General features: G+C 41.4%; 1 protein-coding gene across 1 annotated transcript in view; it reads right to left on the bottom strand.

The window, feature by feature from the left end:
• Positions 1–14,399: 14,399 nt before the first annotated feature.
• Positions 14,400–16,864, bottom strand: part of MYL3 (myosin light chain 3) — a 33,637-nt gene continuing 31,172 nt past the window's right edge. The window contains exon 7 of the mRNA XM_085302794.1: positions 14,400–15,265. The gene's annotated coding sequence lies outside the window, so the exon portion shown is untranslated. The remainder of the gene's footprint in view (positions 15,266–16,864) is intronic.

A 16,864-nucleotide genomic window follows, 5' to 3' on the forward strand; every position in this document is an offset into this window, starting at 1 on the left:
GGTTCCTTGCAATTTTGGGGTTAGCAATTAACCTTCCTCACGATATTCCCTGTAATTAGTATCAAATATACATGTTCAGCCTCAGGAATATCTGTGAAACACTGTGGCCAGGGTAATTGCAAAGGCATTTGTAGAGGTTTTAATAGGAACCACTGTATAAAACTTTCTTCTGTTGCTGATTTTGACATGCTGACCTATATTTTCCCAAGTTCTTTATAAAGAAAGTTGTTCTAAATGGTTTATTTGCTGTTTTTCTTCCCTTTCCTGATCTCTTTCTTATTAAAAGCCATAGCAGGGAGTCAACTATTAAAAGCTGAATCGATTTGTCTGCACTGATGAGACTCAGGTCTTGCACAAGTTCAGTAAATTGCTTGCATAGTTAAAAGCAGCAATATCYCAGCCAAGCATTACCTACTAGCAACAAGATGTTATTGTGACCTTTTTCCTAATCAACATCTGTGGTTTTAGTAGATGTAAGAACCAAAGAGAYATAGTGCAATAAAGAACCCAGCAAACTGCCTAAAATGCGCATATGCCAATTGTGGACTGACAGTAAAGTTACAAGTAGCCTAATACCCAAGCTCTACAAAGACAACATTTGTCAACCTATAAATACACCATCCCTTCTCTTCTCCCATCTGTCTTAAACTTGCCCAAAGACAAGAATACTGGTTTCTCAGCTAAGGCACAGGACATCCTACCCGACACCCAGACCAGCGTGTGTTTTGCAGTGGGCTCAGATGCAGGAATTCTGGTTTCATTTGAATAAATGCAGATGTCTCCACTGGAGACAGTAAATCCTTGCTACCCTTACAGTCAACAGAGACTGAGTTCGCAGAGCCTAAGAAACAGTGGAAGCTACTGGATGGGGCACTCAGGAGAGGAGGAGAAGTCCTGTCTAGAAGCACTCTCTGTTTTTTTGAGACGCAGGGTCTCTTAATGGGGGAATAATCTTTAGATAATATATCTACAATGCTTTGGGATGCAGGCCACTATCCAGCTCCACACTATAGCAAGGTGCTAGTTCAAGGGTCACTTCAGATGCTCATTCTTATGCTGACAAGATGCCTAGTGACCCACTGGCTTTCAGTGAAACCATCAGGGAGGCTCAGGATCATCTTGCTCCATTTGCTTCCCTCGTAAATCGTGGCTTTAAACACCAGCAGACATCCAATCAGACTCCCTTCCMTCATACTTTTAGGGCTGATGTTTATTGGTAAGATTAGGAACTTGACAGGTCCAGGAGCTAGAGAAGGTGATAGTGACATTGCCTAATTTTAAGGGTGGTACTTACCTTGCAGACTGAGGCATCTTAATTCAAGTGTCTATATAGAGTGTGTTGATATGAACTGTGTTCTGGTTCCCAACAGGGTCTATGCAGATCTAGGGCTAAAATCAGGTGCCAAGAGGTAGGCTTTTTGTTGGTCCTGTAGGAGATAGCATGCTTGGCCCAGGGAATCTCAAATGGCACCACATACCTATATAGAGGAAAATGAACTGAGCCTCATCTCTCTCTTGACTGCGATGGGAGCTAGGACACCGTGTCACAGGCAGGCACCTAAAGTGGATGTCTAGATCTGGCTCTAACCCAGATATCTGCAGTAGGAAACTGCTCTTTCTGAGGTCCCTCTACAAGTAATAGAGAAAAATTGCCCTGAGATGGCAACTCAGAACCATTAGATCCTTCCTCTAAATCACTCTGCCTCTCTCCATTGACTACAGGGGAAGGTTAGAGTACCTAGCTTCTTACTGCTGGCCCTAATTTAGATCTCTTACCTTTGGGGGCTCATTGCTACATAAGTAATCTCCCAACTGACACGCGCGTGCTTAGGAAATTCTCCACCAGTTTCTCTCCCTGGGGAATGGAAAGTTCTGTTGTTATTTTAGTTTTGTTCCCACCCACTGCAAAGTTGAGGTATAAAACTAAGTACGTGTTTTGCTGCAACCTTTGTGCCCCCACTGACTAGGGTGGCCTTTGGATCAGACCTCAAAGATCAAAGATAAAGAGGAAGAAAGCCAAAGACGTATTTAGAAATATAATCAGCTAGCCATAGCTACATTCTCAGTAAATTGCTACAGGCCCACAGCTGCTCTTTAGGGAGTCTCTAAATTCTAACACATGCCCCTATATTACAGTAGTAAAACCAAGGAACAATTTTGCTCAACAATAGTTTTCCTGTGTGCATTGAAATGGCCTAATATATTTTCATGCCTGAATTTAGTGGTTTGAGGGTAAATATATAACTCTGAGGACTTTTTTTTTCCTGGTCCTCCAACCATGATGTCAAAATAAGGGAAAATATTTTGTAAAAAACCAAATTAACAAACCACAAGAAATCCTTAGGCATTTTCCCTCATCCTTCCCACTGTGCAACTCCTGCAGCTGTGAAATCCACAGCACACCTTTTCTCCACAAATATACCTCTCTGCAGATGTCAGTACAACAGACCTTAAACCAGAAGTGATGGCAGAGGTGAAGAAGGTAGCAATGACCTCTTTTAGAAGGAAGTTACTAAAGAGAGGCTTGAATATCTCATCCATTCAAAGGGTAGGGACGAGCAGTGAAGGAAGGTTAAGAGAAGGAAGGGTCCCATAACCCTCCCGTCTTGCACCTCTATGCAGAGCCTGGATCTATCCCCTTAATAATCTCCTTATAAGGACTGCCAGGCTACTATTAGGTCCCCATCTAAGAGGAACCACATTTAGGTGGATCACCTTTAGTTGTCTAAAATTACTGATGATAACCCTCACCCATAATACTCAATCACCTATAAATACTTTGGAACAAGGAGAAGGCAGTAAACTGTTGCAATGAATGTTCTAACCTACATTAGAAGCTATGAAAATKTCTGCAGATAATGACATCCTATGGCAAACTGAAAAGCCTGGGAACTTGCACATAAATGCCCTTATAATATTGTTATACGCCAGCTTTATACAAGCTTCAAATGGGACCCCAAATATGCTTTCAAATTCATGCCCAGCAGCCTCCTTCCCTTACATACCTTCATACTCAACACCTCCTATAAAAAGCAGAAAAGCTCAATGAAAAAAAGGAAACTCCACCAAAGCAGGGCACTGTACATTTGGATATGTTGTTATAAAATGGCTACTTTTTTTCATTCAGAATTAAATACAGGGGAATTTATACATCCCCCAGTCTCTCAAATCTCTGAATGGCTTTCCTCCTATTGACAGAATTTCCTTTATGTAGATTGTACTGAAAATTTATATTAGTGTGGAGGTATCTGTATGTACGTGTATGTAAAACAAATTTAGGTTTCAGTATTTAAAAGAAAAAAAACAACTAAGTAAAATAGGAGGGTTATTTCTGGAGACAAGCCAAACAAGGCTGTGAAAATACTGGCAAGTTCAGATGCAGAGGTTTTTCAGAGGTCAAGTAAGTGAGCACCAGGTGGCCAAAGGCTATGGAAGTCTCTCAGCAGYTAGGGGAGACTCAGCAAACCAGTAATTTTTACAGTAAAGAAGCTAGACTCAACTGGTTGGCCTCACCCATGTGCCTCCATCTGGCATGTGGGGTCATAAACCAGAGAGAAGCTGTGACAATGCCATGCAGCAGCAGCAGGGGACACCCATCAAGCAGGACAGGACGTTTGGAAGAAAACTCTGGGTTATACCCTGCTGCAGCCCATCATCGAGAGTCCTGTCAGAGACGTGACCCAATGGGCAGAGCCACCAAAAACGAGGAGGAAAGTAATCTAAGAGGACAGCATGGCTAGCTCTAAGTGACTTCTGGCTGCTACTTGTGGCTTTGCTGCRACAGAGGGCTACACCAGCTGCCAAGCACAACTGGATTATTGGGGAAATACATGCCCACATTCAGCTCATAATGAGCAGCAGATGGTGAATGGAGCCCTAGATGTCTGCGATGTCAACATGTACAGCTGAGATAGTCGCCCTCCTCTCTTTTTATAGTCAGCCAAAAGGAATAGGCATTTTAGGGAASGATTCTTCTGAACTACCCTTCAACATATACTTTAAGATGAGAAGAATCACACTGCTGTTTATTAACTATATTGACCAGGTCTTCAAAGACAATTAGAGGAACTCAAGGAATCTAACTGAGGTGGAAATATTGACACTTAGCCATGTAAATCCCATGGCAAATGCTGCGTGGCAGGTATTATGTTCTGCTGTCCTACAAAAGTCTGTCCAASTGTATTTCTTCTGTGCTTTATTATCCTGTAGTAGGCACAACAAATGAAATCTGCARAACATTACAAAAAATGTTATTTTTCAGAAATCTCCACCTCTCTGTAAGGGGACATTCATTCTCGTGTATGAGCAGTACCTCAGCAATTCTTCATTATGTCTTTTTTTCGTTCAGCCAACTGTCTGTGAGATGCTGATTGCAATCRCTTTCATTGAACAAAGTTAGATAACAAAGAATGATGGAAAAATGAGCAAATCCCTAAATCAATCCACATCCTGAGGGATCTATGGGAGATGGGAGGTGGGGAGAAAAGCATAGTTTTGGAAAGAACACRGCAAGGGAAAACAGGAGTATAAACCAGTTTTCAGCAGCACATAGTTGTGCCAATTTTCCTCAGATCTCTGTCAATAGAGGCCCCTCAATAAAGCCAGTAATAAATCACTTGTTTCAATAGCACAAACTTACACTTGCAATTAAGTCAATAATGGTTTATATTTAGATTCTTATTCATAGTAGTGAGATCAAGCCTTCGGAGTCATATGAAGGAAGTGACTCTTACAGAAACTGACCCCAGATCATGGTCCCAGAAAATATAAGTTTAATTGAGAAAGCTCTACGATATACCTACACCCTATGTCCACATGCAGAAAAAGCCATAAAATATCCCCCTCACACAAATTTCTGTGTCAAATCCAGGGTCCCTAGAAACTATACGTAAGAGCCTTAACAAAGAAAATGTACCATGAGAAAAAAATTGGAGGGAGTCCAGATATTAACAATGCCAGAAGTCCAGGTAGAAAAAATCAGAAAAGCATTAATGGGAGACTCTCTTCTGGGTTAAAGCATTGTCAGATCAGTAACAGGAATTCTTATTTTTGTCCTTGCATTTGGATGAGGCTCCAAACACAAGAAGAAACGGCCCTGTCTTGAACAATCTTTCATTTAATTGAGCTAAAAACTGCTAGTTTCCTTCCTCCAGTGGAGAACCAAGGCACAGAGAGACTCAGTATCATACCCAAGTCACAAGGCTTTCTGTGCTCTGTAGACATCTCAGATACTTTCTCCCTTGATGCATGTCTCAACCTGGCAGAAATAATTCCCCGACATGAAGTTCCACACTGCAAATTAGCCTGCAAGAAGGACTCTGTGAACATGGTGCTCACCAGCACCTACCCTGCGGTCAAATATGGCACAAAGCAGTTGTTTCTCTGAAGCCCTTGGGCTCCAAAAGCCAGACCAACTGCACTTGCTGCTTGTAAGTGTTGTAGAAGGAGATAGGGCCACCAGGCTATGCTGCTGAAACAGCAGCAAAGCTGAAATAAAAACCTGAAATAAAAGTCTGGGTGTGGGCAAGGTGAGACAGGAGCCCATGACGTGCATATTGGGCCCTGTGGATGTAACCAAGAAGCCTATACAATCATTTAGCAGGCCAGGAGCAAGGTCTAGGCAGTGAGAGCTGCATGAACACGTSTGTGTGTGTATGCCACTGGAGCCCTGCACAGTGGGATTTCAGAGCTTTTTGCATCTAGGGAACATTTCCTGGGTAAAAGAAGGCCGGGGGCCGAGAYTGCAGTAACTCCCTGCAAGTCTGAAACATTTGTCTGTCCTTGGGGAAACTTTGAGCTTGTCTGTCTGGTCACACTTCCCCACATCCTTTATTTATTTATTTATTGATTGATTTATTTTACTTTTCTTGTTTTGTTTTCCCCCAAAGGGATTTATGAGAGAGGTCATACCCTGGGGAGGGTAGAGCTGAAGAAGAAGGGCCCGCCTTTTGTTTATGCAAGTTCAGGCAAGTAGGGGACAGTCTGTACATCTTGCCCTCTTGGAAACAAAYCCAGTCAAAGTGGAGCCAACATATATTTAATGGCGGGAGTGGGGAGGGGATGGGGAGCATTTTTTGGTTGCCTTCAGGAGCTGTTATCTTTGGCTACGTTGCCACGTCTCTAGACGCTTCCTGTCTTTCTGAGGTTTTGTTGTTTCATGGAGTATCTGTATCTGACTTGAGGTTCACTTTTCTTTCCCACTCGGGAAATCACTTCTTGCTGTAGTCAGCAAAAGAGGAAAAGAGWAGGGGGAAGAAGTGATTCTCAGGCTTCCCATATAAACCTACCTCCCTGTGAGGCCTCCAGTTACTGAAGTCCTCTATAAACTAAAGTGGGAAAGGTCCATCACATGGTGGTGGGCTACCTGGTACAATCCCTCTCATCCCCAGAACTGCCATCTCCAATTTCTTATGATTTTATTCTTGGAGCAAAGCATCCACTGATTTTGATTCCTTTCTTTATCGAGTCCATTTTCACTGTGGTTTTCATGAGGACGAGTAGTTCATTAGTTCTTTGAGGTGATCTTAGTCAAAGCTGCTCTATGCAAAACCCATGCRGCTCAAATTACTCTGATGCATTCCCACAACTTGTGGCTCTATTTTCATCCCAAGAGAAACCTATTTAGCTTTCTAGAGGGCTGCTGTATTTTAAGCCCTGCAYGGGAGCAGTACAAAATTCCCAGCACAGCCTGGACCACAGCCTTTGCTACCCACAAATCTGTATGCTCTGAACCAAATCTTACCTTGAACCTTGCTAAGACTGTGTTTTCAATTTCTACTAGAAATATAAACCAGTACCCTACACCACAGATTTTCCCTCCTCTTCTGGGGCTTTATGTTTCAAATCTTTGCTTTTAAGGCTAGCTGGGCAGGAGAGCACAGTTTGGCATTTCTACATTATTTCTATATTATTTCTTAATGCTTACCTGATTGCATTTGTTTTGCAGTGCTGGTGTACATAAAGATGGGGTCTGGACTGTAGTTTAGCTGTCAGAACTTAAATCTTTACCCCRGCTCGGAAACAGGCTCCACTTGTGACCGTGGGAAGCATCAGTAATGAATATTCCCCTTCTCTACAGAGCAGCAACGGGGAGTTGGCTCATATGCATGTGTCAGTGCCCTACAGCAGATGCTCCCAAACCTGTTTATCACAAGCACTATATCATTAGCTGTGGGCAGAGAGCACTTTTGCAGAAGCAGTCTGTCTCCTAAGCAGGAAGAGAACTTCACCATGATCTCAGATGCCCCATGGCTTTCAGCACTGGTCCAAACTCTAGAGCTATAAAGCCACTTACTCCCTTCCCAAAAGAGCCATTTGGTCAGCTGCCTTTCAACTGGCAAAACCATCCCTGTGTCAGACCTGGTGTCGGAGAACAATCTGTCTGCAACTCGCCGTTTAGTAAAGGGAGTTAAAAGCAGCTAGACATGATTCTAGAGACATCATTCCCTAATTGAACCTGGCCAAAGAGCTTGATGCATCTTAAATTCACTGTCTTGATACTTAATCTAATTTTCATTAGTGTCTGAAGCCCTGCGTCCATCAGCTAAAACAAGGTTATAGTCAGAGCACTTTCTCAGGCAGCTGCACCACTGTCAAAGACTATACCAGTAAAATAAGTGGGTTTTGCTGGGTAATTATCTTCACAGCTTCAGCTGGCAGAGGTGTATCAGACACTCTCACATCTCTTTATGGTCCTAAAACAATATATAAAAAGGGAGAAACATGAAGCATAAATACACTTAACTGCATTTACTCATGATTTGAATCAGTTCACTTCAATCCAGTGATCATGCTCGTTTCCCTAGAGTGAAATTCTCCAGCGTTTTGCTGGTAGCAAGCACGGAAACCAATCGAACCGCTGTCCGCAGGGTGCTCGGAAGCAGTGGACTCCAGGCCACTAAGGGATGGCAGCAGAGCCTYGGAGCAGGGACAGTCGTTGTCTTGGATTGCCTCTAAATAGAGACTCTCGGCACACGATCCAAGGTTTCCATCCCTCTGTGGCAACGGGATGAAATAGTCGCACAGCAGACAGGCTCATACGTCACCGGGCGAGGCATGAGAAGGAGATTCAGCCTTAACGTGAAAGCAGAGGGGAAAAGTGAAGAAAAATCCCCGAAAGCAGAACTCCCAGCAGATGCGGGAGGTTTGACAGCTCTTCCCAATCTGAATTCATCCTCCGACACTTCTGCAAAACAGAAATGAGAAATTACTCTGCCACTTTTCATTGTAATTTGGCCTCATAAACTCAGGGAGATTTGGATTTTATTTTTAAAAAAACTTTTCCAGTCACTTTTYGCCTAGTTCCTGCATACCTTAAGGTTGTTCAGGGTGGCAATTTTTGCCAGCTACTCACTTTTCTGAATGATGATATCATGAATCACTGGGTAAACATCGCAAACATTCAATTTGATGAAAACGGCAGTTTTGAAAGAAACTAGATTGCAAATGCCACGCTGAAGGAATTGTCTTTTCATTCTACTTTGGTCTATCATTAAGCAAGGTGAGGTTCTGATTAACAACTACCATCACTGGAAATAATAATAATCATTAGTAATTTGTAAATTAATAGCAATTAACAATTCCTAACAGTGCCTCTGTTCATTCTGTTCTTTGCCCATCATGCACATGATGCTGCAGCATATTAATTAAATATTTTGCATTTTGCTAGCTGCCTCCCACATAAGTGCATCAGCCTTCTCTCACAGCTTTCTTTCTTCAAAAAACATAGGGCTCCATATTTTGGATGGTAGAACAGTTAGTGGCCTCCTGGCCTTTTGGAGAAGCTTGAATTGCCAGACCAGAGAAGAGAAATGAATCTTCTAAGAGGACTTCACCAAGGYAGAGGTCTCTGCATGTGACACACAATTTGCTGCAACCCACTGCCATGGTGTTTCTGCTACTTCTTGTTTTTCCACTCAAATCATCTGCAGTTGGTGTGTGTATAGTGGTGTTATAAGAAGCGGGGGTGCTTTAAGGCTGAGCTAAAACCAAGAGAGATACAAGGCTGCCTGCGTGACATCAGGGCACTGGAATCAAAAGAATGAATTTCACGTTCAGCAAGGATGACTTGACTAATAAGATCATGATTTGAATCATTTAGTGAAAACTAAGAATCTGAAGACATCCTGAAGGAAATTTTGGACACCTCCAAGTCCAACACTATGTGTTTTTTTRGTAAAATATGTAGACATTTGCCTGAAGATGTTTTTTTTTTTAATGTGGTATTGTTACTGCTTAAGCTTCAGAAATGCTCAGAAATGCCAGAATAGCTACACGGGTACAAGAATCCCCTAGAGATGTCCTCAAGGCTACTCAGTTTATCCACTTTTTTATCCTAAAACTACATTACTGTTCTAAAATTTGCCTCTTAGAGTTGGGGCCATGCACACATACACCCATGAGCCAGGCTCCTCTGCACATTCAGCAGCACACCAAACCCTACCTCATCACATGAAATAAGCACTTTACTCAATCCACAAGGCCAAAATGTCATCAGAACATCTTAGGAACTTCCAGGATTTCTTACAGGAATATAGGAGATGATGTATATCTGGGACCTTGGAGAGAGCTTTACAAAATTTACTCAAGATCTGGAGCTGGACTGAAGTTTGCTTTGGAATACTTTGCTCTGGAGACAGTAAATCAGCTATCCAGACTAAACCTGGATTTCTGGCTTCACTTCTGYATTTCTTCTGGCCCTAAAGCACGTCTTTTTCACTTCATCTAAAGATACTCTTTTTCACTCTTGTCTAGTGCTCCAAAGCCATCTGTATTTGAAACTTTCAGGAGAGAAATTTGGTTTATTCTGTGTGCAAGGGCATCCTCATGTGCCTAGAAGATTTGAAACAGACATGAGGAGATATTTCAACCRTATCTCCATGGTTAACATATTTACCCAATGTAAAAAGTCTACCTAAACCAAGCAAATTTGTTAAGAAGTTTTGAGTAAATTTAAAGACACAGTGTAAGTTTACACTGGAGAAGTACTTTATGTTATATGACCTTTTATTTTTTTTATTTTTATTTTTTTGATCTGATCCTAGGCTCCCAAAGCCTAGTATCGTCCAACCAGAATCTCCATTCCAGAAAAGTCAAACCACCTCTTGAGAGACTCTGTGAGCGTCTGTGTAGCTATGCATTTGTGTGCATATTCCTGCACAACCRTTGATCCTTCCTGGTGAAAAAAGAAGCACTACTTCCAGTACTAATGCTGTCCCAAATGACACACAGCTGCTTCAATTCAGTATAGGTCTACCTACACACATATATACTTTTCTCTCTTTATTTCTGCTGTCTTTTATCTTTGGCATGCATCATAACTCTCCCATGGCACTTTTATTACAGGAAAGTGAAGGAATTCACAGAACAGCTAGTGCAGAAACACAGGCACTTTTGGCTTTATAAATGAAAACATTCATTTTGCTGTTTTGCCAGGCTTTCGACATATTTCAACAACTTTGCCAGATAAATGGGAGAGGAAGGATAGATGGACATAGGCTACATCAGAACTTTTATGGAATCCAAAGAATTTCCCATTTAAAGAAAACTGGGGAAAAATAACCAGGCTGTATCACAAAGTATTTGGAAATTCAASGGTCATATGATTGACACTGCACAGTGTTGTTACTTCTATACACATACATGCACATACATATATTTAAGATCAGTACCATATAATCAGATATTAATTCTATCTGCAAAATTGTAAATGCAGATAGCTTCTTGTCATTCCATTTCCAAAAGCACTGTTGCTAGAATCAGAAAAAAAATGTATCTTTTTCACTTATCCTGATGGTGTGAGGAAAGAGTGAATTACTACATCAGTGAGGTCTATGAAGCAATTGCCCCTGTTTGAGAGCAAATCCATTGAGCTCCTGAGATGAATAAGGYGAATCTCATGCGCAAAAAAGCTCAATCAGGATGCAGAGGAGATRTGCATATTTTTGAGCAACAGGTAGAGCCTGGGTGGATTGTCCTAAAGCATCCTAAATGGCAAGAGACGCTACTATTCAGGCCATTGAATGGAGCTCWAAAAGCAGTTGTTCATGGTCCTTCTCTTCTCAGTACAGCAGAAAAAGGTGTTTCCAGGGTGCAATCAATCTCAATCAAGAGAAAAGYCAAATGAATAAGCTGAGAAAAATGAATCCTACCCACTGCGGCTAGATCTGGGCAAAACTGAAAATTTTCTGGAAAATGGCATTAGGGAGGAAATTCATCCTTAAAATCGGGTGTAATTCTGAAAACAAGTTTAGAATAGAAAAAAAAATCCAGTCATAGAGCAAAATATTGAAAATGTGAAAAGTTTCGTTTTGACAAGATGCAACTGGAGCTTTTTGATTTTACACTCCAAAAGAAGTAAAAGACTTTTTTAAAAATATGTTTTAGAGAGCATTGAATAAGTCTAAAAATTAGATGCAACACAACACTGGGCGGGGGGGTTAAGCATTTTTAATTGACCCCAAAATGAAGCTATTGATGTTTTTATCTCCTTGTGGACATCACTGAAAAATATCATAGTATTCACTTTCCCTTTATCAACCAAAAAAAAAAAATCCATATTTCACCCCTGGTCTAATCCAGGCTTGAGTGAGTTTAAGGAGAGGGTAACAAAATGCCAGCCAATATTCTTGCTCCATCTGAAAGCCCCTTCTGCACGATTGGGTGTCGCAATGCAAATTGCTGCTGGAACATACTATGTAATTCTGGCAAGAAGTCAACAGGCGCAAGCTCCTTAAATAACCAGAGCATGGCACTAAGAAATCAGCGGAGCAGGCAGCAGCCCAGACAGTCAGTCCATTAGCAGCTTAACCACAGCAGATGTAAAGTCACCAACAAAACTCCCTACGGAGTCTCCCCAAGAGCCAGATGCTACTGCTATAAAAAGATCTTCTAGAAACTTGGCATGTCTCCTGGCCACATTTTTTTTTTTTTTTAAGAAATATTCTCTAGATAGGAGGTTATTTTTCCTAATTTGGGTTTGGGGGAGGGGAGTGGGGCAGTTGAAAGGAAGGCGAAGATATTGCCTATTTATTCCGGTTAGCTTGTGAGTGAGTTTTCTGCTTAAGAAAACAAAATCCGGCAATAACGTGTTCTGTGATACACCTAGTACAGAAGGCAATAGGCGCTCTTCCAGCCTTCTCCCGCACACAGCTTTTCTTATGCACCTTGGACTGACCCACAGATCCTTCCATAAAAAGCCCTGCCCATGCACTTGGCGTGAAATATTAGCGGTTTTAGCCTCTTCTGCTTCTCTGGACTGCTGGCGGCCCCAGCTTGCCTCAAAGGCTGTCCTTTGCAGTCCTGTGCAGTCCTGTGGTCTAGTTCTTTTTGTTGGTGCATCTCAGCCCAGCTAGTGGTTGTGCTTAGCCTGTTGGTCTCTCTCTATCTTACTGCTCCACCAAAGAATTTGCTTTCTCACTTGCAGCGTTGTCAGCTCTTGAAGAGTTTCTTGGACAGCTGTGAGCCTTGTGTAAGTCCCAGCTCCTGGACTGACATGGCTAAATTTGCTTTCAGTTCTCATTCAACAGCAATAATAAATACAGTAGCAATAGTAGTAATAATGTGAAATCCTTGATGTATAGATACCGTCTGTGCCAATAARATTACTGAACACAGCACAGACCAAGCACAGATGAAGACACCAGCTCTGCATATCAGCACTCACCTGGATGAACTGCACCCAYGTGCCCAGAAGCACAGTTCACCTTSCCCTGTGGATGAGGACAGATGTGGCTTTGGGAACATGGGGTGAARTATTCTTTCAGATTTAAGTATAACATGTTAATGTGGCACCTCTTCAGGAGTCTGAGAGGCAGGTAGGATGGTGATGTTGTGTTTAATAACTGAGGATGAAAGCAGAAAAGCAGCTGACAGCCCACTGGAGAGACTAATAGTTCTGCTTCAACTAAACTGCATGGATCTAGTAGCCAAATATCTCTGAAAAGAACTATCAGAGATGTTTTGATTTTGATAGAAATTTTGACAGGTCTGGCCTAGACTGGGCCATGTAGAACTCATTATGTAACAGCGACAGTCCAATTGGCCAATGCATTGAGATAATACAGCAAATTTCTGATGTCACCTGTTAGCAAAGTGCATCTGCACCAACCTCTCCCAGTCCAGTGATTTTCAAACCACCTGGTAAAGCTCGTATGAGACATTCCCAAATGACACCAGCAGGAAAGACAGCAAGGATTGCACCTTCTAACTGCTTATGTCCCAAGATCCAAGAAAACATTAAGCTATCCTTGGAGTACAACTATATATTTCCAAGAGGATGAGGGCAAGATGCCTGTTAGAAGGCCAGTTCAAATCTGGCTCTAGGAAATCACAGGAGCAAAAAGAATCTAATGGATCACAGTATGGTAGAGCCAAAGGGGAAGGAGTTCTCCAGTGGCTTTCAAGGCAAGAGACATGAAGGTCCTAAGAAAGTGGTTTCCAGATTTGGGGTGGTGTCTCCTTAGAAGGCATCAGACTGATAGCACAAGGAGGGACAGAAAATACAAGTGTCAAAATGAGAATGAAATCAGATACCCACAAAGTGAACYGCAAGAAGGAAACAGCCCGCTGCTGACATCTATCTTTGGCATAGTACAGCAGGCCTAGTTGCTAATCTCGTTGCCTCATCAGTGGCCTGTTSAACCTGTCACTCTGTTGGGGACTGATGCTTCAGAATGGACACTCCAAAACAAGTCATCAAGTCATCCATAGCAACAAATTTTCTTGTCTCTTACTTACCCTTTTATATTCAATAAATCCAGCCTGGAGAAAACAGAATTCTGTCATTACTAGCATCTTTCTACTCCTTCCACTCCACTAGCCTTTTGAACTTCCTTTAGCATTTTATTGCTTTTGCCATTAACTTAATACTACATTTAGCTCTCTAACTGTGGATTTTCGCTTATGGCTATTCAACGGTTCATTTGTTACAGCTCGTATATTGATGTAATYTGATTGTTTGTGTTCGCTCATTCACAGCAGTTGTTCTCCATGGAGAYGACCAATTCTGTCATTCCTGTGCAATTGGTATCCTGATATTATAATGTTCCACTGATTAGCTTCCCTCYGCTAAGCTTCCAAGATGTCCCTTCTAGCAATACTTCTTGCTTAAATGGAGTGTCGCTCACTTAGATTGTCTTGTATTTCCTATGYGAGCTGTAGCAGCTTCTGTGTTTTCCTCTTCCTCCTGTTCACCTCAACCCTAAAATATAGTTTATTTTTCTTTTTTTTTGTGATTTCTCCCCAGAAGATGAATCAACTTAATTTGTGTGCTTTTTCATGCTTCTCGGTTTTCCTTTGCCTCTATTGAGCTTTTTCTGAACAGCATGTATTTCCCACTTCCCCTTCCCTTTTTTTTACTCTCTCCTCTCACAGACACAGAAACAACATYGAAACCAGGAGACAAAGAATCCCATGTTTTATTGAGAAAAGCTACAGGACACATATATTAGAACAAGTTCCAGTTTTCATTCAAAAAGGCATTTTACTTATTTCACAGGTGAGACTGTTGGAGGGGGAAGTTACTTGGGTGGGAAAGGGAGGGAAGGGATGCAAATCTAGCAAATTTGCAAGCATTGAATATTCTTCTTTGTTTTGTTCTTTTTTCTCCTTTAAATCTCCTACATTAAAGGTGGTATCTTCCAAAACTGAGAAACATATGAATAAGTGCACTTGTTAGTTCATTGCTGGGTATTCTGCTTTGATGGTTTTTCACCAACAACTAAGAACATACTTTACATATATGAGATTTACACAATTGATTTAGTTTCATTTCTCCTTTACCTTCTCAAATTACTCAAGATTTCTGAATTGATTTTGAAACAGCTATTTTGACAGATGTAATGAACAAAAAAAATGGGTCTAGTTGTTTCGGAAGAAAGAGGGGAGGTGAGAGAAGGATACTGCTAAATGAAAATACGTTTTTGCTTAGCTTAGTCATTAAATAAGTTACCCTCCTTTTCTCCCTTCTCTCTTCACAATATTYTGTTGCTGTTTTATATCCTGTATCAGAAAGAAGACAAGGAAATAGATAATGCCCAGGTATTCATAGTTCACATTTCAATTTCTTCAGTTTCCTGAGCGTACAAAGGCCATCCTCTTCCCATGAAGAAAGAAGACAAAACAAACAAAAAACATTTATCCAAATAATTTCAGGGACAGCACATTTTGTAGCTGTGTAATGGGAATCTGGGCTGTAAAATGAGAAGACATTCCATTACATCAAAATTCAAGGCCATCATCTAGGGTTCTCGGCGCCTCTCTTGTCCTAAAAATAAAATTATTTTTAAGTATTAGAGGAAGAAAGCAGAAACAAACAACATCATCAGGAATCAGCTTCAGTCATTCTCATGCCTCTGTACTCMGCCTATTGGCAACAAGACCTCCAGCTGCATATTTCTCCACTGTGAAAATGCCAGCTGAGATCAGAGACYAATGACACAACATGATGAAAAACCTTGATCAGTCCCAATCTTGCAATCTTACACTCGGTGTGTAAGTGATGGGCAAAGCTTGGGAAGTGCTGATACAGAGCAGTGATATAGCCAGCCACCGTTTGTCTTTCTTTAAACATGCTGACAGAAACTCTGCAGGGAGTAGAAGATGCCACTGCTGAAAGAAGCCCATCATGGTTAATTGGTGAATCAGTGGCAGATAGATTTTYGGTGAGTTGAGAGCTCTCAGAGCCCTTTCGAAACGCACCAGAAACAAAGACACAGTTTCTAGCCCATATGCTGCAGCTCCCAGCTCTGTGCCAGCTCTACAACATATCACTGCTCAGTTGTCTCCTTTGGTGGCTGACCCTGCTTCAGGGGACTTGAAATACCTTTGGCATCAGAATGGGAATTTCTCATAGCAGCAGGTTTAGGATGGGATTAAAGCTTGAGACCATCTCTAAACAAGAAGYAAGAATCACGGTAGCTGTGGGATTACAACTTTGGCTGTGGGCCAGTCCAAATCTTTGGAATCTAAAACTGGGAGCCAGTGTGTTCAGAGAAGATAAATGTCTGTAGAAAGAAAACTCAATCATAATAATAACAGCAATCAGCATTTTAGCCGTTTTAYATTTTGGTCAATTTTATCTTGGAATAAAAGTCCCAAAGACCTGGATTTGACTCCTGCTTAACTCACTCCCTAGGGTGCCAGTGTACATAATCAAAAGTCACCACACAGCAGACAGGTCTTGTGGGCTGGAATAATGTCAGCTCCGAAAGCAAACAAAACCAGGCCTGGTCAGGACAGAGTAGAAAAATAAACCAAAGCCAAAGCAGGGGAAAGAAAAACCCAACAGYAATAACAACAGAACAAACCCAAAGAAAGACAATGTCTTTCCCAGTTTATCAGATACTTTGCAGAATAGATAGAGTTGGTTAACTCTCAGGTCAGACCTTCCCCAAGAGCTGAACAGAGATAAGTAGTGGTGAATACCAGTTCAAAATATCTGGCACCTTTTCCAGGAATACAAAATAAAACATGACCAGTGAATACTGGAAATGAAATTCAGCTCATTTGCAATGGCGAGACTGAGATACCCTTAATGGTACTGTGGCTTGGAGAACACTACTGAATAAAGTCAAAGAAGACATGCAGGACAAAGCTCATGTCTTTTCCTGGAAAATCATTCTGTTTGTCAGGAAAAGTTGGGACAATAATTAACTTCCAATTGTAGGTTCAGTAACATAGTCAAGCATTACTCCTTATCTACTCCCCCTTGTATTTCTTGTCCACTCTTTCTCCAATCAGCTCAATTCTATCTTTTTGCTTTTTTWAAAAAAAAGTTTAGGAACAGAGACTTGTAAGCGGGCATCCAAAATGTGCATCCTTTAATGTWTCCAGTTATCAAAAAGGAATTAACATTTGCTCTTTG

Source organism: Rhea americana, unplaced genomic scaffold (assembly GCF_003343005.1).
Source record: "Rhea americana isolate MKP2758 unplaced genomic scaffold, rheAme1 scaffold_192, whole genome shotgun sequence".
In the NCBI taxonomy this organism is placed as follows: domain Eukaryota; kingdom Metazoa; phylum Chordata; class Aves; order Rheiformes; family Rheidae; genus Rhea; species Rhea americana.